The 24715-nt window shown below is 51.6% G+C and overlaps 1 long non-coding RNA gene across 2 annotated transcripts in view; it reads left to right on the top strand.

The window, feature by feature from the left end:
- The window catches only part of LOC144761221 (uncharacterized), a 415720-nt gene that overhangs the window by 280348 nt on the left and 110657 nt on the right, over window positions 1-24715 (top strand). The window contains exon 4 of one of the 2 annotated variants that reach the window (XR_013595635.1): window positions 8049-8375. The exons of the other annotated variant lie outside the window; for it this stretch is intronic. This is a non-coding gene — a long non-coding RNA (uncharacterized LOC144761221). Of the gene's footprint in view, window positions 1-8048; window positions 8376-24715 lie in introns of those variants that run through there. 2 annotated transcript variants of the gene reach the window in all.

Here is a 24715-nt window from a genome sequence, read left to right as displayed (position 1 = left end):
AGCGCTCAGGGGGGTCGAGGATAGAACACGCTTGCTCCACGTACTCGGCACCAAGCTCCGGCCGTGAGGGAAACGGCGGCGGGGCTACTACGTGGCTCTGTGGCTTTCGATGTGCCGTGAGGGCAACGGCTGAAAAGCACATCCCCCAGGTGCCCCAGCAACTACCGGCGCACCGGTGACGACACAGCCAGCGCCCGGAGGCGCCATTTAACAGCTGAGCACCGAGCGCTCAGGGGGGTCGAGGATAGAACACGCTTGCTCCACGTACTCGGCACCAAGCTCCAGCCGCGAGGGAAACGGCGGCAGGGCTACTACGTGGCTCTGTGGCTTTCGAGGCACCGTGAGGGCAACGGCTGAAAACCACATCCCCCAGGTGCCCCAGCAACTACCGGCGCACCGGTGACGACACAGCCAGCGCCCGGAGCCGCCATTTAACAGCCGAGCGCCGAGCGCTCAGGGGGGTCGAGGATAGAACACGCTTGCTCCACGTACTCGGCACCAAGCTCCGGGTGTGAAGGAAACGGCGGCGGGGCTACTACGTGACTCTGTGGCTTTCGAGGCGCCGTGAGGGCAACGGCTGAAACCCACATCCCCCAGGTGCCCCAGCAACTACCGGTGCACCGGTGAAGACACAGCCAGCGCCCGGAGGCGCCATTTAACAGCCAAGCGCTCAGGGGTGTTAAGGATAGAACACGCTTGCTCCACTTACTCGGCACCAAGCTCCACCCGTGAGGGAAACAGCGGCGGGGCTACTACGTGGCTCTGTGGCTTTCGAGGCGCCGTGAGGGCAACGGCTGAAAACCACATCTCCCAGGTGCCCCAGCAACTACCGGGGCACCGGTGACGACACAGCCAGCGCCCGGAGGCGCAATTTAACAGCCGAGCGCTCAGGGGGGTCGAGGATGGAACATGCTTGCTCCACGTACTCGGCACCAAGCTCCAGCCGTGAGGGAAACGGCGGCTGGGCTACTACGTGGCTCTGTGGCTTTCGAGGCGCCGTGAGGGCAACGGCTGAAAACCACATCCCCCAGGTGCCCCAGCAACTACCGGCGCACCGGTGACGACACAGCTAGCGCCGGAGGTGCCATTTAACAGCCGAGCACTCAGGTGGGTCGAGGATAGAACACGCTTGCTCCACGTACTCGGCACCAAGCTCCGGCCGTGAGGGAAACGGCGGCGGGGCTACTACGTGGCTCTGTGGCTTTCGAGGTGCCGTGAGGGCAACGGCTGAAAACCACATCCCCCAGGTGCCCAGCAACTACCGGCGCACCGGTGACGACACAGCCAGCGCCCGGAGGCGCCATTTAACAGCTGAGTGCCTCCCTCCCCGCGGGACGGGCGCGGGTGAAGCCGGGCTAAGCCCGGGCAAAGGGTGGGCCGTTTGTGGCCGTCATAGGACGAAGGAGGACGGGCCGGGCCACCCCCCTAACGCCCACAAATGGGTAAGCGAAAACATTAGGTTCACTCAGATGAGGGGGGAAAGAAGGCTAAGGTCCCCAGGAAATCTGAATCCATCATCTCTTACTTGTCTTCTGCTGTTGGGGTCCTTACCAAAGAAATTGCCAACGCAGAGCTGGAACTCGGTTTGGTCCCACCCTTATTGGTTTGCGAGGAGATTGACAATGTGACCGAGCCAGTGTCTAATATTCCCTTGGAACCTGCTGTGATTGTGGCTAATCCTTCCAGTATGGCTGACTCCATTAATACTCTGCTGGAGGGTGTTGAGCAGTTAGAACCTAGCGTACACCTTATCCGGGGCGCTGGAAAGGGCGTCAAGAAAAGTAGTAGCAAACGGGCTGAAAAGCAGGAGTCCTCAGTGAATACCAATAGCCTTACACTGAACAATCTGGGCGAGTTGCTGGAAGCTCTATTTATTTCACGTCTTGAGCCTTTGTTAGCTGATATAGCCAAAGACATTGTGGACACCTTGAATACATGTGTTGCTGGACTTATGAAAAAATGTGCCAATATTGACTTTTTATTAACAAGTACAAATCCCAAAAAACTTTGGAAAAGTCTGTTACCCATTCTGGCCATGGTCTGGCTGAGGTTTCTGGTGTATCTCATGGGCCTGTGTCATCAATTAGCTCAAATGTCAGTGCTGCTACAATGGTGGGAGGGGGGAGTTTGGCCTCATTGGGCTCATTAAGTTCGGGTAGGCGTAACCATCTGGTTAGCCTGCCAGGCAGTGCGCCTTGTGTGCCCAGCACTTCCGTTACCCAGGCAAAGGGATGTGCTGTTAACCTGGATCTCCCCCCAGAAGCTGCACCTTTAGTGGCAGTTTTTTGGGGGGTCCCTTCGCTAAAGGTTGGCGAGGATGAATCAACTGGTGCGCTGATGAGGGTGGCCAGATCCTGGTGTTCTAACTACTGTAGTGGAGGTTTGGATATCTCCTCAAGTGTCATCATGGCCAGAAGGGTGGGCTGGATCGGGCAATGCCCAAAGACCAGTGAGGGCGATTGTGTTATAGTTAATTTTAACAGTCCCGATTTGGCAGACAGATTGTTCTGGGATGGATCTGAGATAGCCAAGGCAGGGTCTAGACCAGTTCCCTTGGGATATTTTTATCCACCACCAGACACACCTCTTGGGGCCAACAACATGTATAACGCTAAGCCCGTATGGCACAAGGCTCTCCTACCCCGTAAACCACAGCTCAATCGCTCATACCAACTGTCTGTGGGGGGCCAAAGACTAAGAGTAAGAGGAGGTCCAACTATTACAGGCCCTCAACCACCTCCAAACTGTACCGCAATTCGGGCACCCGGTTTGGCTTTAAATAACCGCTTTAGCCCACTAACAGATTTAGACGCTAATGATTGATAGGTAGCCCCAGTGCAGTCCACTTTTCCAAGTCCCCCCAACACTGAGGCAGTGGCTGGATGTAAAATCATTAGCTGGAATGTTGCTGGCACTAGAAATAAGAGGTCTGACCCAGTTTGGTTGGATTTCTTAACTAAACACGACATAATTGCTTTTCAAGAATCCTGGGACCCCTCATGTAGCTTTAGCCTGGATGGTTATATTAGCTTTGTAGCTCCGGTAATTGTGGGTACAGGGGGGAGAGCAAAGGGAGGATTCATTTCCCTTTTTTCTTTAAATCTTGTTGGGTCTTTTAAGTTAATGGAATCTGGCTCGTGTAACATACTAATAGTGGAATGGTCGATTTCAATCTCCCGAAAGATACTCTTAATTAACTTTTATAATTCCAGAGAGCGCGAACATGGCAACCAACATTTGGAAGCCCTGGAAAAGTTTATGCTTGACTATAGTCTCAATCAAAAACTGTAATCGAGTTCATCCTTATGGGTGATTTTAATATACGGAGAAAGGAGGACCAAAGGGGATGATGGACGGAGCGTTGACAGTCCAGGGAAGACATGGCTTGGCAGTTCGGGCTGGACTGTTCCCATGAGACACAGGGTCAGACTGATTTGCATATGGCCCTGTCTGAACTGGGGTGGCGGAGTGAGCTAAAGAACGGTGATGGATTAAACCCAGATCAGTTGACTGGGGGAGAGTGTTTGTATTGTCAACGCTCCGTCCATCACCACCTTTGGTTTTTCTTTGTTCGCCCTAAGTTGGCAGGGTATGCTCAGACGTGAGTCCCTTGCTCACTTTGCCACTGGAGTCAAGCAAGCCCGGCTGAAGACGGCTGTAATGCCAGAAACCGGTCCTGGGAAGCTTGATTCCGGTCCAGGGAAGACATGGCTTGACAGTTCGGGCTGGACTGTTCCCATGAGGCACAGGGTCAGACTGATTTGCATATGGCCATGTCTGAACTGGGGTGGCGGAGTGAGCTAAAGAACGGTGATGGATTAAACCCAGATCAGTTGACTGGGGGTGAGTGTTTGTATTGTCAACGCTCCGTCCATCACCACCTTTGGTTTTTCTTTGTTCTCCCTAAGTTGGCAGGGTATGCTCAGACGTGAGTCCCTTGCTCACTTTGCCACTGGAGTCAAGCAAGCCCGGCTGAAGACGGCTGTAATGCCAGAAACCGGTCCTGGGAAGCTTGATTCCGGTCCACGGAAGACATGGCTTGGCAGTTCGGGCTGGACTGTTCCCATGAGGCACAGGGTCAGACTGATTTGCATATGGCCATGTCTGAACTGGGGTGGCGGAGTGAGCTAAAGAACGGTGATGGATTAAACCCAGATCAGTTGACTGGGGGTGAGTGTTTGTATTGTCAACGCTCCGTCCATCACCACCTTTGGTTTTCCTTGATTTTAACCCCTGTGGTGAGGAGTGTTATGCGGGGGTTTATGAGGGGCCACCTGGCTCTGCGGTCTCTCACTTTGAGCATACAAGGCAAGGGGAGGCACTTGAAGAATTCTTGGCCACCTGTAACATCTTTGAATGAAGTCTTATAGAGGTGGAGGCGAGGGTTGCCACTTATAAGGACACCCATCCCGGCACAGTTATTGATTATATCTTTATCTCCACCGGGGTTTTATATAGGGTACGGGCCTACAAGGTCATACCTTCAATATTTAGTGACCACAACCCCATGTTCCTTGAGTTCGATTTAGGAGTTGTAACAGTTATCAAGAACCGTTCCTATCAGGGTGGGCTATCAAAAGCCACTAAAGATCAAGGAAGGAGGATAAAGTGGTCTAAGGTGGTCCCTGAAACTTTTCTGGAGGATCTATTTATCAAGGTTGATGGGCTCTTGACCATCTGCCTTGATAGCAATTCAACTAGACTAGATATTATTAGTGCCTTTGAAGCAATATGCATACAGATTTCGAAGGACTTGACTACCACAAAAACTATGAGATGCAACCCTCAACTAATATGGTTCGACAGAAGTTGTTCCAGGGCTCATGGGGCTTTGCTTAGAGCACTAAAAGCTAGTCCAAGAAATAAGATGGCCATTGCAGATTTAAGGAGGTCACATAAACAAGCCACTATCAGATGGCAAAAAGAAATCAAAAAGGATGCCTGGGATAAGCTCCATTCAATCGACATATGGCATGATAGTGGGAAGTTTTGAGCTACAATTAATCATCCGTTCTTTGCCGCCTCAGAGAACACAATCCTGGACTGCGTTATACAAGATGATCAATGGCTTTGCCATTTTAAAGAGATCTATGGTGCGGTAGGCCCATGTGCCTTGATTGGCTCTCCTTTGGTGCCTGAGTCCATGCCCCTATTATCTTTTAACCTTGATGAAGTAGAAAGGGCGATTCAGGAGACCTCCATAAACAAGGCCCCGGGCCCGGATGGGGTGCCAGCTGATCTTTATGGCAACTCTCCGAATTTATGGGCCAAGATTTTAACAAACGTTTTTAATGCTTCAAGTGCAAATATGTTCCCCGCCTCTTGGGCTACCTCCGTTATCATTCCGATTTTTAAAAAAGGGCAGCGAGAGGATCCCTAGTGTTACAGACCCATTTCCCTCCTAGACTCTGCAGTAAAAATCTTGGGCAGAGTCTTACTCCATAAACTCAGGGATAACATTGAGAGTTTAGGGGTCCTTTCTAATTTACAGTGTGGGTTTAGAGAGAAGAGAGGCACCCTCGATCAATGTTTAAACCTACAGCTTCTAATTAGCAAATATACGGCGGCGAAGGATGGGTCCCTTTTTATGGCATTTATGGACCTATCCTCGGCCTTTGACCTGGTGAATTGGGGTAAATTGTGGTCGATTTTACTAGAGATTGGTATTGACCCTCCCCTGGTTAGCTTCTTAGCAGCCTTACATCAGGATCTTTATGCCACAGTTAGGGTCCCTCAGGAAGGCAGATGCACGAGCCACTTTAGGTCGGAGAGGGGGGTTAGGCAAGGTTGTATCCTGGCCCCCCTTCTCCTTACTATTTATATTAACGTGTTAGAGAAGTTTTTAGGGGGTCCTAAGGTGGATGTTCCGCGGATAGGAGAATCGGTAATACTGGTTCTCCTATACGCGGACAATGCAGTTTTATTGGCCCGCACAGGAGTGGGCCTCCAGAGATTGTTGGATTCTTTTGGAGTTTTTATGGATTCGTTGGATCTGAAAGTTAACATAAAAGAAATCACATGTCATGGTGATGGGTAAACTTCGCAACAGACTTAAATCCAAATCCTTTTTTTGTAAGAGAGAGGAGGTGTCAAGGGTTGCCGTTTTCTCTTATTTGGGTGTTCTCTTTGATGACAAAGGCTCCTTGGGCCCCCAAATAAAGCTCAAAAGTATTTCTATGGCGAGGTCCGCCTCTGCACTCATGGGCTTTACGAAACGGTTGGGGTCCCGACCAATGGAGGCCCTGTTGAAAGTCCATAACTCAAAATGCTTGTCCTTTGCTATGTATGGTTCTTCATTGTGGGGTTATGTTTCTCTGGATAAGATTCAAGTAGTTGAGAACAGATTTTTGAGATTCCTTCTGACTGTGCCCCAGTCTACCCCCACTTTTTCCACACACTGTGAGGTAGGGCTGGGTTATATCACAGATAAATTGAAGGTGGCCCCACTGATTTGTTGGGCTAAAACCTGGTTAAACCAGGAAATCGCCCTGAACCATGTGATTCTTGGTGATATTGTAGCAATGGATAATGCTAAAGGATTCCCTGGCTGGAGTATTTGAGAACGGCGTTTACACGTTCTAGGGCGCCCAAGCTCTATTCATCGCCAGGTCGTATCATAAAGGAGGATGTAAACTGGATTAAGACTCACTATTCGGATATGGCAAGTTTGGAACATGAAGAGAGAGAACTAAAAAAACCATCAGTCAGAGCCAATTTTGTGTTACTAACATTCCCTTCACTTGAGCCGTACCTGAGGATTGTTTCCAATCCTTATCACAGATTCTTATTGATCAGATTCAGATTTAACCCGATTGCTGTAAGCCTTGCATTTGTGACAATTTCTCTTGCCAGGATACACAACATTTTATTATGTTTTGCGGGTTTTACTCTGATTTAAGGAAAAAATATCTGCTACCAATTTTACGAGACGCAGGATTTATACAAGTTAGACCTGCCCTCACCTATTTGCAGACGCTAAGTAATCCCCGCGAAATTTTTTATGTGGCCAGCTTTCTGGTGACAGCTATGCGGGCCAAAACAAAGAGACTGCCTTCCCCATTCGACCCTGATTGATTGATTTTTTATCTGATTGACTGTTATCATGTGTGTTTTTATTGGAAAAACAATTTTTATTCTCCACTGCTGGTTTGCACTAAGGATGTATGTATATATGAGATGTATGTTTTTGAATTGTATGAATTTATCTGCCTTTTATGATTTTAATTAATCGAATATAGTGTTTTGATGATGATGATGATGATGACTAGACTAGCAGACCCCTTGGAAATTGACGAATAGCATGATCGCCCATCCAGCCTATTGGACCACCTACATTGTGCACTGCCCATTGTTGAACTGTAGCGCTTTGAAGTAGCATAGTGTTAAAAAAATAGAAACGCTCTATGTATTTTTATGCTGTAAGAAAGCCGCTACAATGCATGAAACAGTAGAATTAATGAAAGATCCCAACAGAATAATTAAAAAAAGATAGTGTGGTTTAAAAAAAAGGGAATTACTTGGCTGCTACACCTGCAATCACATCTAATTTCCCCATTCATAGGGAAATTGTGCTTTTATGACCTAAAGAGTTTAGCCGGATTGTATATGTAAAGCCTCTCAACCAAGTACATTAGATCTGTGGACAATAAAACACCCTCCATCCGTCCTGATAATTCCACCCTCAGGCCTCACTCCAACTCGTCCGCAGAAAATTGACCTTTTTTTCTCCACTGGAAAATATAAAAATATTTTTCTATTTTAACTGGTGGACAGATGCCTTCTCCTCCATAGAATATGGGCATCTTTGGGCCGATAAATCGTCCCATACAATTTTATGGGGGAGAGGGTGTGTGTGTGTGTGTGTGTGTGCGTGTGTGTGCGTGTGTGAGAAATATTCACCATGCTTCCGGATTTTCAGCACCAGTAATTTTCATTTGAAAGTGCATCTGCAATCTGCTTCCTCAGATGGCGCTTTTTACATACTTAGTTGAAAATCATTGAGAAAAGATGACGTCTAATTCTTTTTATTTGTCTCTCTCTATCTTTAGAAATTACCTATGGCTTTGGTGTGATGGTGTGAAATCAATCAATCAATCAATCAATCAATCAATCAATCAATCAAGGATAGACTTGGAAACTAGATACTAGGGTAGAGTGAAGCTTTGTGCGCACACTCGAGTGGCGCAATGTGACCTTGTTACGCAAAAAGCAAAGACAATTTACTATACATTCTGTATAGACCCGCGAGTGCAGCGCAAAATTGTGCTCCAGTGTGTGAGTGCCCACACAAATATCATTACATCGACTCCTCATTTGGAATTTGGCACAGTGAGTACAGTTACCATTACCATAGTCAGATCTTAAGATCTGAATCAAAACAGCTATAACATTGTACAAACGGAGCACACAATTTGTGAAAAGTACTTAAAAGGTGCAAAAATGACATGCATCATCCTTAAAACAGACAAACTGCAAACGTGGCAATAAAACTTGAAAGAAATACTGCATAGTTGGACATTGTGTGGGAATTTCTCTGCCAAATTTAGAGAGATGCTGTCAGCACCCCTTTCCACAGGGCATGGGGTTACAGGGGCAACTGGGCCCAACCGTAATGGTTGAGGCCTTTTACTCCTGATGTACTGGGCCCCGAACTACTATGGATCCTAAGCAACTGGGTCAAGCACCCCTTCTGCACTTGACTCTCAGTGGTAGCTGTGGACAAGAAGTGAAATATTCCATCGGTGTGGGGGGGGGGGAGTTAGGGGAGAGAGTAGATACAGGTAAGTGAACACAGATCATAACTCAAAGTGCAAATAGTACAAACAATAAATTAATGTTCAGTCAAATACTTGCTTTCAGAAGAAAAAGAAGTATTTTATTTGTTAACGCTACAAATGCAAAGAAATATAGACATTCGGAAGCAACAACACAATCCCCTTGAGGTCAAGGCTGTAAAAGCTGTGAGGCAAACCCTGTCCCCCCCTTTTCCATGTAACGTTGTCTGGGTTATTCACCATTCACTGGTGGTAACACCCAGGGAATGCTCACTAATAGGCCTTACTCAAGAGTTACCTTTTGATTCTTCAGGAATTAGTCAAAAGTGTGTATGGTGCCCCAGCACTGTTAGCAGTGAGTTCCCCGGACCCAACAGGGCCAGTTCAAGTCTTACCAGCTCTTGCAGCATAGAAGCATTCAGCATTGTAGCGTTAGCCCTCAGTGTGAACACCCGTGAGTTCTGTTCCTGCTAGAAGAAGTCTGGCTGCTTGCAGCCCAAGTGGTGGCACCCAGTAGTGCAGGCACTCTCTCCTGAGAGGTGCGCCGGAGTTCTCCAATAATCAGAGCAGCTTGCAAAAATGCAGTACGCCAACGATCCCCAGTGGGTGGGGTGAATCCCTTCTTTATCTCCCTACTGTAGCCTAGCGAGGGTGCAACATTGTCAGCAGTATTCAACAGCCCACAAGGGTTTGTATGGGCAGTTCTTTCGCTGTGCAGGCTCAACCAACCAAATGCAGTGTCAGTCTTCTCCTTGGCCGTAGGCCGAACACTTCTGTGCCATGTTGGTACAGGCAGCCCATGCTCGCATACAGTGTTGCTGCGGTACTTCACAACATGGGTGCAGACTCCTAAGGTGCAAACCCCTCCACCATCGGGATTGCAGGTCTCAGTGCCCTAACAGTAGCAATTTTACCAGCGGGCCCTCCTGGCATAAGTGGTTATTGCAGCACAGCTGTACAGGTTTGACAAATCCAGCACAGCACTCTTTCGCAGCTCCGTCCACGGTGGCCCAGCCCTGTATACAGGGGTCACCAATACGACACTCCTGCACACAGTCTACGACCCGATTGCTGAAAAGCAGAATCCTCACATCTTGCACAGGGAGTTCTCACAGTAAGGCTCCCCAATGGACCTTGCTCCTTCCAAAGCTCTCCTCTTACTCACAGAGCACACTGGTCTTGGCAAGCAGGCTGGTGCTCCTGGCTCCAGGGCAGGTGGACTTGGTTTTCCTGAGTGATGTCCCCTCACCAAGCAGGGAGGCTAGCAGGGCTTTGCCCCTATTTCTGCTCACATGCTGATGTCTTGCAGAGCTCCTCCTCCTCACGTAGCCCATGGGGCTGTTTCGCAGATGACAACATGTGGGATCTCAGCCTCCCCTTCTTATAGTCCATTTCGGAGACTCCAAAATGTGATGCATGTTCTGAACAGTTAAGGTTTAATGTGGGGATTCTGCTTCTATTGAAGTGTTCACTTCTCTTTTTCTTCTTTCCACCTGAAAAGGATGTTGTCACAGCAGGCAAGACTCCGAAGCTGATTGACCCACAATACAATTCATGGGAGTGACCAGAGTTCACACCTGGATGTCAGTCACAGTGTTATGTGCCTCAAAAGGTTAATCCCAGACTCCAAGCTCTACTCTTTATGATTCCCTTATCAGCTCTATCTCCGTCCTGAGATGTGTTAAGGTCTCTTCCTTGTGATCTATCACTGAATCAAAAAGGAACCTTTAGAAGTGTAATGGGAGGCTCTTCCTCCTTTCTTCCAGTGTGTCCCACCCAGCTCACAGGAGCTCAGCAATACACAAATCTGTCTGGGGGAATTCTTCTCCTTCCAATGTCTTCACCAGGCAGGTCTGGGATTTCCAATATTGGGCCCAGGGTCCTTCATGTAATGTACCATTGATGGCACACTCATTCCAGCACACTTTCGGTCCAGTACTGTTACCTGTATGCATTGCACCATTACAGGTACACATGCATTCAGCACACACACTCAGTCTGCGTGCACGGTTCAGCGCTGAAGATTTTCTATGTTTAACCAGGGTGTGCTGTTTACAAACACGCACTTCCAGCATACACACTCACCACATGCGCTACACAACACTTCACCCTTCATGTATTTTACGTCACGCAAGCACACATACATCCAGCACATGCTTTCATTGCGCAATCACTGCACAGCACTACATCTCTCATGTAATGTATAGGCCCCAGCGTTGTTCGCGTGTTCTGCAAGTGACGGTTCTGCAAGTGGCTCATGCTGATTTTAGTGCCAGTTGTTTGTCCTGCGCTGTAAAATCAGAACCATGCGCAACACAAGAGAGTGCAGCCTCTTTTTGCCACTCGAGTTGATGTTCTATTCGATTGGCAGCTTTCTCAACGCAAGGGGCACGAGTCTAGCTATCTTCTGTGACTGCCGGCTATGAGAAATATTGCCGGCAGTGGTCCAGCATTGAGTTTTCCTCGTGTGTGCTCTCCAACATAACATTGGTGAGCTGTGAGAGAGGAAAAACTCTTCTCTGCTCCAGTCCGATGAAATTTTTCAAAACTCTGCACTGTACACAATGTGTGAAAAACTCCAGGAGCGTTGTTTACCGGCCAGACATAGTAATGTATTCCCTACGGGCATACATGCACCCAGTACATGTACTAGCCACATATGAACAGTACTGCTCTACCTTTCCCAGGCACACATACATCCAGTGAAGTGTCACTACTCCCTCACTGTGCAGCACTCCGCAACTACTTGATGTAGGCCAAAGGTGATTTAAGCAAATAGCAGCAGAACTTTTACACAGGTGAGTGAGCCTGTAGGCCTCACTCCAGTCACACAGGGTAAAATGGACCGGTTCACTACTACTGATCACTACACTGTATGTTGCCACCACTGCGCTTGTGCTGCTGAACTCCTGTTAGGGGCAACAGCCTCTCACCACTAAGAGGGTGGCATTAGGGCACCCTTTACGATCCAACAAGACCGACAGGCCTATCGTGGCCCACATGCATGATCCAGGTTTACCTAAAACAAAAAAATAAGCATTTGGGATCCAGACAACAGTACAGTTGGGCACTCCAGGTAGGGGCACACATCACTTACCATGCAGAGGGCTTTTCTATCCCAACAGATGCCCATAATGTGAACTGTGCACATATCAGCAATGCAGTTTATATGGACATTTGAATATTAAATGAACCTCAAAGCTTCTGCATACTTTCAATGTCTATTTATCCATATCTACATATGGAATGTATTCATAGTGTGAGAGTAAGGAGGCCCATGCAGACTTTTGAAGCCATGCTGTTGCAGAAGTCAGGGCAGTGGACAGGCTATATACCCCCTGACACGGAGGAGAACCGATGCTGTGACCCGGAAGTTTATAAGAGTGAGAGGAAGGCGGAACAAGCAAAAAAGGGCATGAGTGGAACGCACATTTCTGTTGTGAGCTCATTACAAAGACTGTAATAAGTGTGCTCTGACATCAGCACCCAGGATCCTCTATGCTGAGAGGTGATACCTCTTTCTGTGTCTGTTTTCTCTTAATTGTACTTAATAAAAGGTGAAACAAACGCATCAAACTGGTTTCCAGAGTTGTGTGAGCTGTGGTGACTCATCATAGTCACCACATTTAAGCTAAACCCTCATACTCGTGGCCACTGGAATAATGGGATTGTGGCGATGGCATTTTTGACATAATTATGGATTTGCGGCACTTGCCACATTATCCATCATCTGCAGATTTGAACAACAAAAAGTTTTTTTCTAGCTTAAACGATTCTAAAGTTGCTAAATACGCATTGGCGGGTTTGCCGTGGAGTTGAAGCCTGTTTGCAAAAGTTAACTAGTCTCCCTTTTGTTGTATTTGTATATCAAACTAGTCCTAATGAGGTGCAAACAATGCTCAGACAATGTTACAAGTGTTTAACTGCCAAAATAATGTCATTTTATCTCAAAATGTGCCGCATTGCACCACGTAATTTGGAGTTTCTTGCTGCACAATTTACTTATTCCTGCCACGTGATTTGGCTTTCTCATGCCGCAAAATTCCAGTGGCCCTGTTCATACTCCACCCCAAACTCTGGGCTGCGCGTTGAATGCATTGACACGGCGCACACAAAAATAGAATGAAAACGGTAGAAAAGAAACATGCGCTCTTTTCGGTTTGAATGAAGGAATAAGACCGTCCCTTTGTGTTGAGACAATGAACCTGGCAAACAAATAAAGATAATGTGATCTTGTGGAGTTGTTGCTGCTGCGTAGCGTTGTGAAGATTTCCCTACGTGGCCGCAGGGACAGCAGGACTACACCGAAACCGGACCTAAAATCCTGTAATCCCATCATCGAAGTATAGATGGCACTGTTTGCTAAGCTACCTCAGTAGGAGGAGACCCTATAACTCAGGAATGTGACGTAATTTGGTTTTGAGAGCTGAATGAATACAAGATAGTTTAATAATTATTGGACACGCGGCTTCAGAAAACATCTCAGGAGGTCAGCGCACATAGGTTCTTGGTCCCACGTTTGAAGATGGTCGGCGGGGAGTTTAAAAATCGCATTAAACGTGAATTAAAAACAAAATCCAGCAATTACCACGATTAAGTAATTTGAAGTTGTAGTATTGCCGTTCCTGTGACCACCAGCAACAACATGCTTCCAACTGTGTACCGTTAAATTACAGAAAAACCACGTGGAAACAGTTTTCGCATGTATTGCTAAACAGTCAGGGCGGCTCCTCCATGTGGGAGGAGGAGCGTCGCCTCACTGCTTTTGTGAGAAGCAGAAACATAAAATGCTATTTTAAATACCATTTTATGTTTCTGCTTCTTGTGCTGCGAGAAAGCAGAAGGGTATGCCTGGTTGGGGGTGGGTGGGTGGGCGGGTGGGCGGGTCAGGGAGGAGTGGTTTGCCCAATGCTGTGGGCCCTGACTGTTTGGTCGCCCTCTGGGGCCGACCAAACCAGTCATGCGCACTCTCCATTTTCTCTATGTAGGCTGCATGCAGCCTACATAGAGAAAATGGCCTCCCTACAGGCGCCTGGCTGAGTGCCGTCCGCACCAATCACAACGCTGCCATTGCAGTGTTGTGATTGGCTTAGGGTAGGCAGCAGGAAAACGTGGGACAGCCAGCAGCGGAGGAGGCGCGGGACCCGGTGAGGTACGTGTTTTTTATATTTAAATTAATCTCCATCAACTTGCGAGTCATGCGAGCCGCGACTGTAAACTGACTGTAGTAACACAATCACTGGTTACTTTAATGCAGCTACCGAATCATGGTAGTACCACAAAGATTCAATCTTTCTCTTACTGAGAACCGGGCTATCACCACGGAGGGCAGGTGGGGACCTTGACCCTGGGCACAGTGCTTTTAAGGGACCCAGGTAGGAAGCTGGGTTTTTGTTGCAGTAACCCCCCAATTTTTGCCAGACTACTGATGCACTTTGACCTGATGGGCCCTGGGTCCCTGCCAATCAGGTTCTCAGGGCCTGTGTTCTTTCCCAAAACTGTACCTTGTAACCCCAATTGGCACCTCTCTGGCCACATGTAAGTTCCTTGTAAAAGGTACCATGAGCACCAAGGGCACTGTGGCCAGGGGAGGCCTCTAAGGGCTGCAGCACTTATTGTGCCACCCTTAGGGGAGGCCTCTAAGGGCTGCAGCACTTATTGTGCCACCCTTAAAGGCCCTGTACCTTTATACACACATACGGCCATTGCAGGCTGCATGTTTTGGTGCAGAACAAAGTGAAGAGTCAACATGGCACACATCCCTGTGTGAAATGCTTACAACCCACTGCCTATGGTATAGGTAAGGCATCCCTCCAGCTGAGTGCACTACACCAGTGGTGAGGGTACAGGTGCATGAGCCCTGTACCGCTACAGTGTCTAGACCAGTATATGGACATTGTAAGTGCAGCAATGCCATTAAGAGTATATGGTGCTGGGAGTTTGTCATTACGAACTCCACAACACCATAATGGCTACACTGAAAACTGGGAAGTTTGGTTGGTATCAAACTTCTCAGCGCATTAAACCCACACTGAGGCCAGTGTGGGATTTAATTAAATATGCACTAAGAAGGCATCTTAGAGATGCCCCCTTAAAAACAAAAAGCCTCTCGTGAGTTCCCTGACTGGTACATAACAGTCTGCCACCACAAGACATGTTTCTGGGCCCCTGGGGTGGGAGCGTTCGCTCCCTGAGCCCAGAAACAAAGCCTTTCCTGGGCTGAGGTGTTCACACCTCTCCCAGGCCAGGACGAGCCATCTGCGACAGGGGAGCTTGAAATGCCTTGCTGCCTATGTAATGAGACCCCCAGCCTCTCCTGCTATCAGGAGCAGGCCCCCTTCCTGTCTCCCCTCCTTTTCGGCAGGAAGACAGGCAAAAAAAATTAGCCAGTGTTAGACGGGGACCCTGAGGGTCGGCCGGATACTGCGGGAGAGATCCCCGAGGGGGACCGTCTCCGGCGATCGTACAGACAAGTTACCTCCCTCCCCACAAACAGGCACCACACCAGGTCGAGTTCAATACTTTATATAAGGTTCGTAAGGCAAGGATATCAGCGATACAGGATATCTCGGACCCGGGGGTCCTCTCACTTCTAGTCTCTGTAGGGAAAGGGGGTAGCGGGACAGTCTTGGTACCGGATCGGTACAGGTAGTGGTAAGAGGCGAGCTCACAATCCTCGAGCTGGAATGTCTGTGGATCGGGCCGCGGCAGCGCCAGCAGGCCAAGATGATAGTCTCACAAGGCAGAGGGCCGCGGCAGCGCCAGCAGGCCGAGTCGATGGTTTCACGAGGCAGAGGGCCGCGGCAGCGCCAGCAGGCCAAGACGATGGTTTCACGAGGCAGAGGGCCGCGGCAGCGCCAGCAGGCCAAGACGATGGTTTCACGAGGCAGAGGGCCGCGGCAGCGCCAGCAGGCCAAGACGATGGCTTCACGAGGCAGAGGGCCGCGGCAGCGCCAGCAGGCCAGTCACAGATGAGTTCTTCTCGGGTCTCTCGACTCCAGGATACAACTGGCTTCCTGGTCTGGCCCTGCCCCAGTTATAGGTCTGGTCCCCTTTGATGTCCGGACCCTCGCGCCTGGAGGGCCGGGAGGTCCGGGATGAGGGAGTCCAGACACCCAGCAGGGGGGTGGAGCCAGCGCCCAGGGCGGCCTGGGGTGATCGACACCTGGCGGAGGAGAGCCGTTGACGATTCCTTTCTCCCATTGACTCGCCAAGTGGTCACTCTGCCTCCTGGGGGGAGGTTGGTGCCTCGATGTCGGGCCCGGCCGGGCCCAGGGTGAGGGTCGAGTTGAGGCCACGCGGCCTCGTGCTGCAGTGCCCCAAGATGGCGGCTGGGCCGAGGCCGTGGTGTGGATGGTGACCCGGGCCAGCTGGGTCCGGAGCTGGTGTCTTGTGGGTGAGGGATTGCAGTGTACTTCGGGTGGTCGTCGGGGACTCTGGCTGGGGATACAGGGGGAGCCAGGGTCCAGGTCCCATTGCGGGGAGGGGGGCAGCCCGACCATGCGGCCTGTCCAACATGCGTCCCCCCCAGCTGAAGACGGGGAGAGTCAGCCATCTTCCTGGGGACTCTCCTCGCTGAGGCGGAAAAAGCGTGACAGGCCGTCGGCGTTGGCGTGGTCCTGGCCTGGACGATGTTCTACCGTGAAGTCCATCCCCTGCAGGGAGATGGACCAGCGCAACAGCTTCGGGTTCTCCCCCCGCATTTGCATCAGCCATTGCAGGGGTCGGTGGTCTGTTTGCACCCGGAAGTGGGTGCCGAAGAGGTAGGGCCGGAGCTTCTTGAGTGCCCAGACTACGGCGAAGGCCTCCCTCTCAATGGTGCTCCAGCGCTGTTCTCGGGGCAGCAGGCGTCTGCTGATGTAGGCCACTGGTTGGTCGACCCCTTCAGCGTTGAGTTGGGAGAGGACGGCCCCCACACCATGATCGGAGGCGTCCGTCTGCACAATGAATTCCCGGCTGTAGTCGGGAGCCTGGAGCACGGGGGCCGTGCACATGGCGGCCTTCAGTCTCTCGAAGGCCGATTGGCAGTCCGGGGTCCAGTTGACGGTTTTGGGGCCCTTCTTGGAGGTGAGCTCTGTGAGGGGCCCCATGATGCTGCCATAGTCCTTCACGAACCGCCGGTAGTATCCGGTGAGCCCCAGGAAGGCCCGGACCTCCGTTTGGGTCGTAGGGGGTCGCCAGGCCTGGATGGCAGCAATCTTGAGTTGGAGAGGGGCCACCAGCCCGCTTCCCACTTGGTGTCCCAGGTAGGTCACGGACCCTTGGCCAACCTGGCACTTGCTGGCCTTGATGGTGAGCCCGGCTTGCTGGAGGGCGTGTAGAACCTCCCGCAGGTGGCGGAGGTGGTCGGTCCACTGGTGGCTGTACACAGCAATGTCGTCCAGGTAGGCGGCGCTGAAGTCTTCCAGGCCCGCCAGTACCTGGTTTACCAGCCGTTGGAACGTTGCCGGGGCGTTTTTCATGCCGAAGGGCATTACTTTAAAGTGGTAGTGCCCGTCCGGGGTAGAGAAGGCGGAACGTTCTTGGGCCCTAGGGGTGAGGGCGATCTGCCAGTAGCCCGCTGTTAGGTCGAAGATGCTCAGGTAGCGGGCGGCCCCCATCCGGTCAATTAGCTCATCTGCCCGGGGGATGGGATGAGCGTCGGTCCTGGTAACTGCATTCAGCCCCCGATAGTCCACGCAGAACCGGAGCTCAGGGGCAACGCCCGGGGCGGCTGCTTTGGGAACCAGGACGACTGGGCTCGCCCAGGGGCTGTCTGAGGGTTCGATCACTCCCAGGGTCAGCATTTTGGACACCTCGGTCTGGATGCAGTTGCGCACCCGATCGGGTACGCGGTACGCCCGGTGTCGAATAGGAGGGCTGTCCCCGGTGTCCACATCGTGAAGGCACCAGGGGGTGACTCCGGGGGTGAGGGAGAACAGGGAGGCGAACCGCCTCAGGAGCGTTTGGCAGTCTTGGCGTTGCTCCGGGGACAGGGCCTCGGAGAGCTGGACCCCTTCCACTGAGCCATCCCGTTCGAGGACCCTCAGTAAGTCCGGAAGGGGTTCGGAGTCTTCTTCTGTCCCATTATCGGTAGCCATCAGGAGGCTGAGTTCGGATCGCACAAAATGGGGTTTGAGCCTGTTGGCATGGAGGACCCGTAGGGGGTTCCGGGCAGTCTCCATGTCGATTAAATAGGTGACGGGCCCCTTGCGTTCGATCACCTTGAAGGGCCCGGACCATCTGTCTTGGAGTGCACAGGGTTCAACCGGGGACATCACCCAGACCTGTTGTCCTGGTTCGAACTCAATGGAGGACGTGTGCTGATCGTACCACCTCTTCATGTCCTCCTGACTGGCCTCGAGATTGGCTTTGGCGGTGTCTCGGAACCGCCGGGTCTGGTTGCGGAGAGCCAGGAGGTACCTGTAGATGTCCGGGGGAGTTTTCTGGGGGGGCTGCTCCCAACCTTCCTTGACTAGGCTGAGGGGGCCCCGGACGGGGTGCCCGTACAGGAGTTCAAATGGGCTGAAACCGAGGGATTTCTGCGGGACCTCCCGATAGGCAAACAGGAGGCATGGAAGTAGCACGTCCCACTGGCGTCGAAGGGGTTCTTCTAGGCCCATAATCATTCCTTTGAGGGTGCGGTTGAACCTCTCAACCAGTCCGTTTCCTTGGGGGTGATAGGGGGTCGTGAATTTGTAGGTGACCCCGCATTGTTGCCAGAGAGACTTCATATATTTGGAGATAAAGTTCGTGCCCCTGTCACTGACGACCTCCCGGGGGAACCCCACCCGGGAGAAGATCCCCATCAGAGCTCGGCCCACCACGGGGGCCGTCACCGTCCGAAGAGGGATGGCCTCGGGGTAGCGGGTGGCGTGGTCTACTAGGACCAGGATGAACCGGTGTCCTTGGGCTGTTCGAGGGTCGAGGGGCCCCACGATGTCTATTCCCACTCGTTCAAACGGGGTGGTGACGACCGGAAAGGGTTGTAAAGGTGCTTTGATTTTTCGGCCACTTTTTCCGCTGGCCTGGCAGGTGGGGCAGGCCTTGCAGTGGTTGGTGACATCCTTTCGCATTTGGGGCCAGAAAAAATGGGTCACCAGGCGGTCGTAGGTTTTATCCTGTCCCAGGTGTCCGGCAAGGGGGACATCGTGGGCTAAGTTCAGGAGGAAGTCTCGGAAGCGAAGGGGCACCACCAGCACCCGACTGGCTCCTAGTTCTGCAATTTTCTGCTCGCTGTAGAGCAGGTCTTGGTCCCAGTAGATCCAGTGGGCCCCCGAGGTATCCCCTGTGCCCTGGGCCAGGGCTTGCTGCCGGAGTCCTTCGAGAGAGGGACATGTTTTCTGTTCGGCCCGGAATTGTTCCTGAGTGGGGCCTCCCTCCTGACGCCATTGTGCCAGGTCAGGGACGTCCCGAAGCTGGTCGGATCCTTCTTCTGTTTGGGTCGAGGGACTGGCTTCTGGGGCGGCCTCCTCTGGGATGAGCGTGGGAGGAGGTTCCGGCCACTCGGGCTCTTCTAGACTGGGGACCGCGCGGGCGGTCATGGACCGGGTCGTGACGCAGACCCATTCGGGGAGGCCGAGCATCCCCAGGTGTTCCCTCCGTTCGACAGCTGCCCAGGGAGAGCTTTCGAGGTCGTTTCCTAGGAGGCAATCCACGGGGGCATCATCGCGGACAGTCACCTTTAACATCCCCGTTACTCCTCCCCACTCGAAGGGGACGCAAGCCATGTGACACAGGCTTTCGGAATTGTCTGCTGAGCGGACAGGGCAGAGAATGTTCGGCAGGATTTGGTCTGGAGTGACGAGATGGCGTCGGACCGCCGTTACACTGGCCCCGGTGTCGCGGAGGGCTCCCGCCCGGCGGCCATTAATGTTGACCCATTGACGGTACTTCTGCGTGTTGGCGGGAAGGGGGGCCCGCGGAATCATCTCTCTCTCCCCTAAGCAGGCCAGTGCCATGGCGGCGGGAGCCCATTCAGAGGGGTCGGTCTCGTACTCTTCTTGGTCTTCCGGGACTAGTTCTTCCCCTAGGGCGGCTGCTGCGACCTGGCGGGGGGTAGTGTTCGGATTCTTTGGGCAGTTGGGATCACTGGCGTAGTGGCCGGGTCGCAGGCATCTGTGGCACATAACGTGGGCCCGAAAACCGGCCCGGATGGCAGGGCTTCCTCGGCCGACCGGGGTCGAGGGGCTCCTGGGGGGTGACGAGGGGCCGGGGTCTCTCCCCCGACTCTGGCCTCCTCCTCCTCCTCGGGGGCGATGGGGCCCTGGGTACGGTCTGGATGATTCGCTGGGTCCGTTCCGGCCAACTCGGGTGCTTTCCCACCGGTCGGCTTCGGCGGCGAGTTGTCGAGGTTCGGTTAGCTTACTGTCCAAGAGGTGTTGGCGGAGCTCCACGAAGCAGTTGTTCGACAGGTGCTCCCATACGATAAGGTCAAAGAGTTGTTCGTAGGTGGTCACTTTGTTGCCCTTGATCCACCCCTCGAAGGCTCGGCTAAAGAAGTTCACGTACTCCACCCAGGTTGTACCCGGAATCCGTTTGCAGTCGCGGAACCGTTGGCGGTACATCTCAGGTGTGAGCCCGTATCGAGTGAGGAGGGCGGCCTTCATGTGGTCGTAGGATGTCATCAGCTGGTCCGGGAGTTGCAGCAGGGCGTCCCGCCCTTCGTTGACAAACCTCCCCCATAATCCGGCTCCCCAGTCGCTTCGGGGAATCCGGTGGGAGGTCATTGCCACCTCATAGGCTTTAAACCACTGCTGTATATCATCGTTCTTGTGGTATTCCCGGATGACATCTTTGGGGATGTGAACCTTGGGCTCGGTAGAGGCAGGCAGGGTCGGTCGTTCGGGGAGCCCGAGGTCTTTATTCTGTTTCTGGATCTCCAGTTCTTTGAGATTGCGCTCATGTTCGTACGCTAGTTTCTTTTCCTCTAGCTCTCTCTGTTTTTGCTTCTCTTCTCGCTCCTCTCGGAGCCGTAAGTGTTCCAGAGTTATTTTTTGTTCCGCCAGCTTGAGTTCCCCATCCAAGCGAAGTCGGGCTAGTTCTAACTCGTGGAGTCTGCTTTTTTCTCTTTCTCGGATCTCTTCCAGGGAGAGACCCGCTCTTCTTTCTTCAGTTGGTGCGGGGCTCGTCTCGGTTGTTTGTGTTCGGGGTACGGCCGTACCCGTTTCCGCCCAAGCTTCTAGGGCTCGTTTGAAGTCTTCCTTTGTGCTCAGACCTGTGGTTGGGAGACCAAGTTCTATGCAATATTGCTTCAGTTCTCGGTGGTTGTAGTCTTCCAATTTTTCCATCTGGAATTTCTCCGTTGTTCCGCTCTCTGTTGTCATGGTGGTCGTGTGCCGTGGGTCGAGTGACTTTCTGTACGATTATGCGTAGGTTCGGATCCCGTCGCTGGCCACCAATGTTAGACGGGGACCCTGAGGGTCGGCCGGATACTGCGGGAGAGATCCCCGAGGGGGACCGTCTCCGGCGATCGTACAGACAAGTTACCTCCCTCCCCACAAACAGGCACCACACCAGGTCGAGTTCAATACTTTATATAAGGTTCGTAAGGCAAGGATATCAGCGATACAGGATATCTCGGACCCGGGGGTCCTCTCACTTCTAGTCTCTGTAGGGAAAGGGGGTAGCGGGACAGTCTTGGTACCGGATCGGTACAGGTAGTGGTAAGAGGCGAGCTCACAATCCTCGAGCTGGAATGTCTGTGGATCGGGCCGCGGCAGCGCCAGCAGGCCAAGATGATAGTCTCACAAGGCAGAGGGCCGCGGCAGCGCCAGCAGGCCGAGTCGATGGTTTCACGAGGCAGAGGGCCGCGGCAGCGCCAGCAGGCCAAGACGATGGTTTCACGAGGCAGAGGGCCGCGGCAGCGCCAGCAGGCCAAGACGATGGTTTCACGAGGCAGAGGGCCGCGGCAGCGCCAGCAGGCCAAGACGATGGTTTCACGAGGCAGAGGGCCGCGGCAGCGCCAGCAGGCCAAGACGATGGCTTCACGAGGCAGAGGGCCGCGGCAGCGCCAGCAGGCCAGTCACAGATGAGTTCTTCTCGGGTCTCTCGACTCCAGGATACAACTGGCTTCCTGGTCTGGCCCTGCCCCAGTTATAGGTCTGGTCCCCTTTGATGTCCGGACCCTCGCGCCTGGAGGGCCGGGAGGTCCGGGATGAGGGAGTCCAGACACCCAGCAGGGGGGTGGAGCCAGCGCCCAGGGCGGCCTGGGGTGATCGACACCTGGCGGAGGAGAGCCGTTGACGATTCCTTTCTCCCATTGACTCGCCAAGTGGTCACTCTGCCTCCTGGGGGGAGGTTGGTGCCTCGATGTCGGGCCCGGCCGGGCCCAGGGTGAGGGTCGAGTTGAGGCCACGCGGCCTCGTGCTGCAGTGCCCCAAGATGGCGGCTGGGCCGAGGCCGTGGTGTGGATGGTGACCCGGGCCAGCTGGGTCCGGAGCTGGTGTCTTGTGGGTGAGGGATTGCAGTGTACTTCGGGTGGTCGTCGGGGACTCTGGCTGGGGATACAGGGGGAGCCAGGGTCCAGGTCCCATTGCGGGGAGGGGGGCAGCCCGACCATGCGGCCTGTCCAACAGCCAGCCAAGATGGTGTGCCCACCTCTGCCAAGGCGAGGTGAAGCCCACTCTTCAGTGCCCGCCGTCTTGCAGATGGCAAGCACTCTCCAATCAGGACATGGATTGAGCACACCTAGGGCCCGATTCATAGAACTAACTTAAGACAAAATCCTAAACTTACTTCCATTTTGGTATTCACAGAAGGCACTTACTCATGTTGGTATTCACAGAAGGCACTTACTCATTTCGGTATCCACAGAAGTTAGGAGTCCTAACTTTAGGACTCTTAAATGCCTTCTGTGAATACCGAAAGTCTTAAAGTTAGGATTTCAATAAAGACTGGATCTCCTGTGAACAGCAACCCTGTTCAAAAGAAACTCCGAAAACATACTCTGAGCCTGCTGAGGACAAAGAAACCCGACACCTGGAACCCCTATTGCACCCGACGCCTACGGCCTGAGTCCAAGTAGTCCACCGGTCTCAGCGAGGTCCCACAGCGCTCCAGAGTCTGAGTCCACCTTGGGTTGACTCCTCCAGGACTCCCCGACGTCGCCAGCAGCCTCTGCACAGAGACCCTCCCCAACCGCGAGTGGCCCGGTAAGGTGAAATCTGACCTTCAAAGACATCCCTGTATCAAGCCGCCCTGCGCCCTGAAGAAAAGAACCCCAGGTGCACCTACATCCCTGTCACTTTTTGTGACGCACCAGCAGCATAAAAAATGTGCCTTGTTGCACCATATTTACAAAGTGGCGCATCTAGGTAGATGCGTCACTTTGTAAACCCCTGCGCTACATTATACCTGCGCCAGGTATAATGTATTCTGGGGGGGCATTCGGATGCAAGAAAGGGTCATAGAAGTGACGCAGTGAAATCTATAAGATTTCACTACGCCACTTCTAGGATGCAAATGCGTCAATATCTTATGCCCGCCTCACAGCAGGCGTAAGACTGACGCAGGCCATTTCACATGGGGATTGCCCCATGTGAAAGGACGCATTGCTGGAGTTGCGTCACTTTTGTGACACACTCCAGCAATGCGTCACTTTTGCGCCATACAGATACGTCAGAAATACTGACGTATGTGTAACTCCTTGCACAATGATGCGCATCATTGGTGTCGCAAAGAGAGCGCAATGAAAAGTGACGCATCGCTGTTTTCACGCAGCGGTGCGTCACTTTTCATAAATGAGACCCCGAGTACTTACCTGGTAACCGTTAACTTCCTTTCTCTCCATAGGAATACATTGACTGTTTTTCTCTGAAAAATGTTTTAAGTGTGGAGTTGATTTGTATGGAAACCTGAAAAACTACAACTGTGCTAAACTGATTTTACTTACCTTTTCTCTAGGAAATTACCCAGTGTGATATCTAGGCATATCACACTGAGTAGAAAAAATTGTCTTAAAAGTAATCTAAAATGTAACTGAAAAGTAATCTGTACAGTAATTTTGAATCCTTGACTTAACTGTATTTCAAACGAACTGCATTTGAACGTACATTCAATTGTAAACACTGGTTAATATTTTGCAAATCATGTATTTCACTTACCTGTGCCAGGTTCTAGAAATAAAATAACTTAATAATATTTTTATAAAAAGAAAATTGGTCTGAGTTCAGTCTTTGAGTGTGTAACATCATTTGCTGATTGAATGCGTACAAAAAATGCTTAACACTACCCTCTGATAAAGCTTTACTGCTCGCCCACACTACCACAAATAGAGAGTAAGGTGCTATCTACTGTTAGCTCTGCCTACCTTTGGGGTTGCACTGGACTCTGTTCACACTATTCCTCATTTTGGTATAGTATATACAGAGCCAGCTTCCTACAACCCATCCTTCTGCTACAAAAAAAAATATATAATATATATAATAAAACATCTATGCATGGCCTGCTCAACCATTACAGGTGCAACTGGCCATGAAGTGTCAACAGGTACTGACCATATGTACATTGCCGTTTTGCATTTCCTAACAGTGCGAATCTCTATTTCAGGCCATTTGGAAATGCAAAACAGTGTTTTGGTATGTCCGAAAGGCATATTCGATGTGCACTGAGTGATTTCCATTATATAGAAATGACATTTTTTTGTATTTCTAAATTGGAAATTGCAAACTGGTTTTACCAAATAGCGATTCATAAACACAAGGTACAAAGAACTTCCTAATTGTGATTAGTCGCAACATGGCCATTTAGGAAATACAATTACCATCAATGTGTATCAGGTGGTAATCAGGTGCAAACTATAAAAAGTTGCCCAAAATGTATCTGGCTCTTTCAGAATGGTGGCTCCGTACGTCCTGAAGGGGAGGATGAGGATTTGGGCTGGCAGGCAGAGAAGGACGAGGAGACAGGGTAGGATCTTTAGGGTGAGGTTCACCCTGTTGGAATAGACTGAGGAGAAGATT

The sequence above is a fragment of the Lissotriton helveticus genome, chromosome 6 (genome assembly GCF_964261635.1).
Source record: "Lissotriton helveticus chromosome 6, aLisHel1.1, whole genome shotgun sequence".
In the NCBI taxonomy this organism is placed as follows: domain Eukaryota; kingdom Metazoa; phylum Chordata; class Amphibia; order Caudata; family Salamandridae; genus Lissotriton; species Lissotriton helveticus.
Note: the sequence above shows the minus strand (reverse complement) of the source record. Positions and strands in the feature narration are given on the sequence as shown.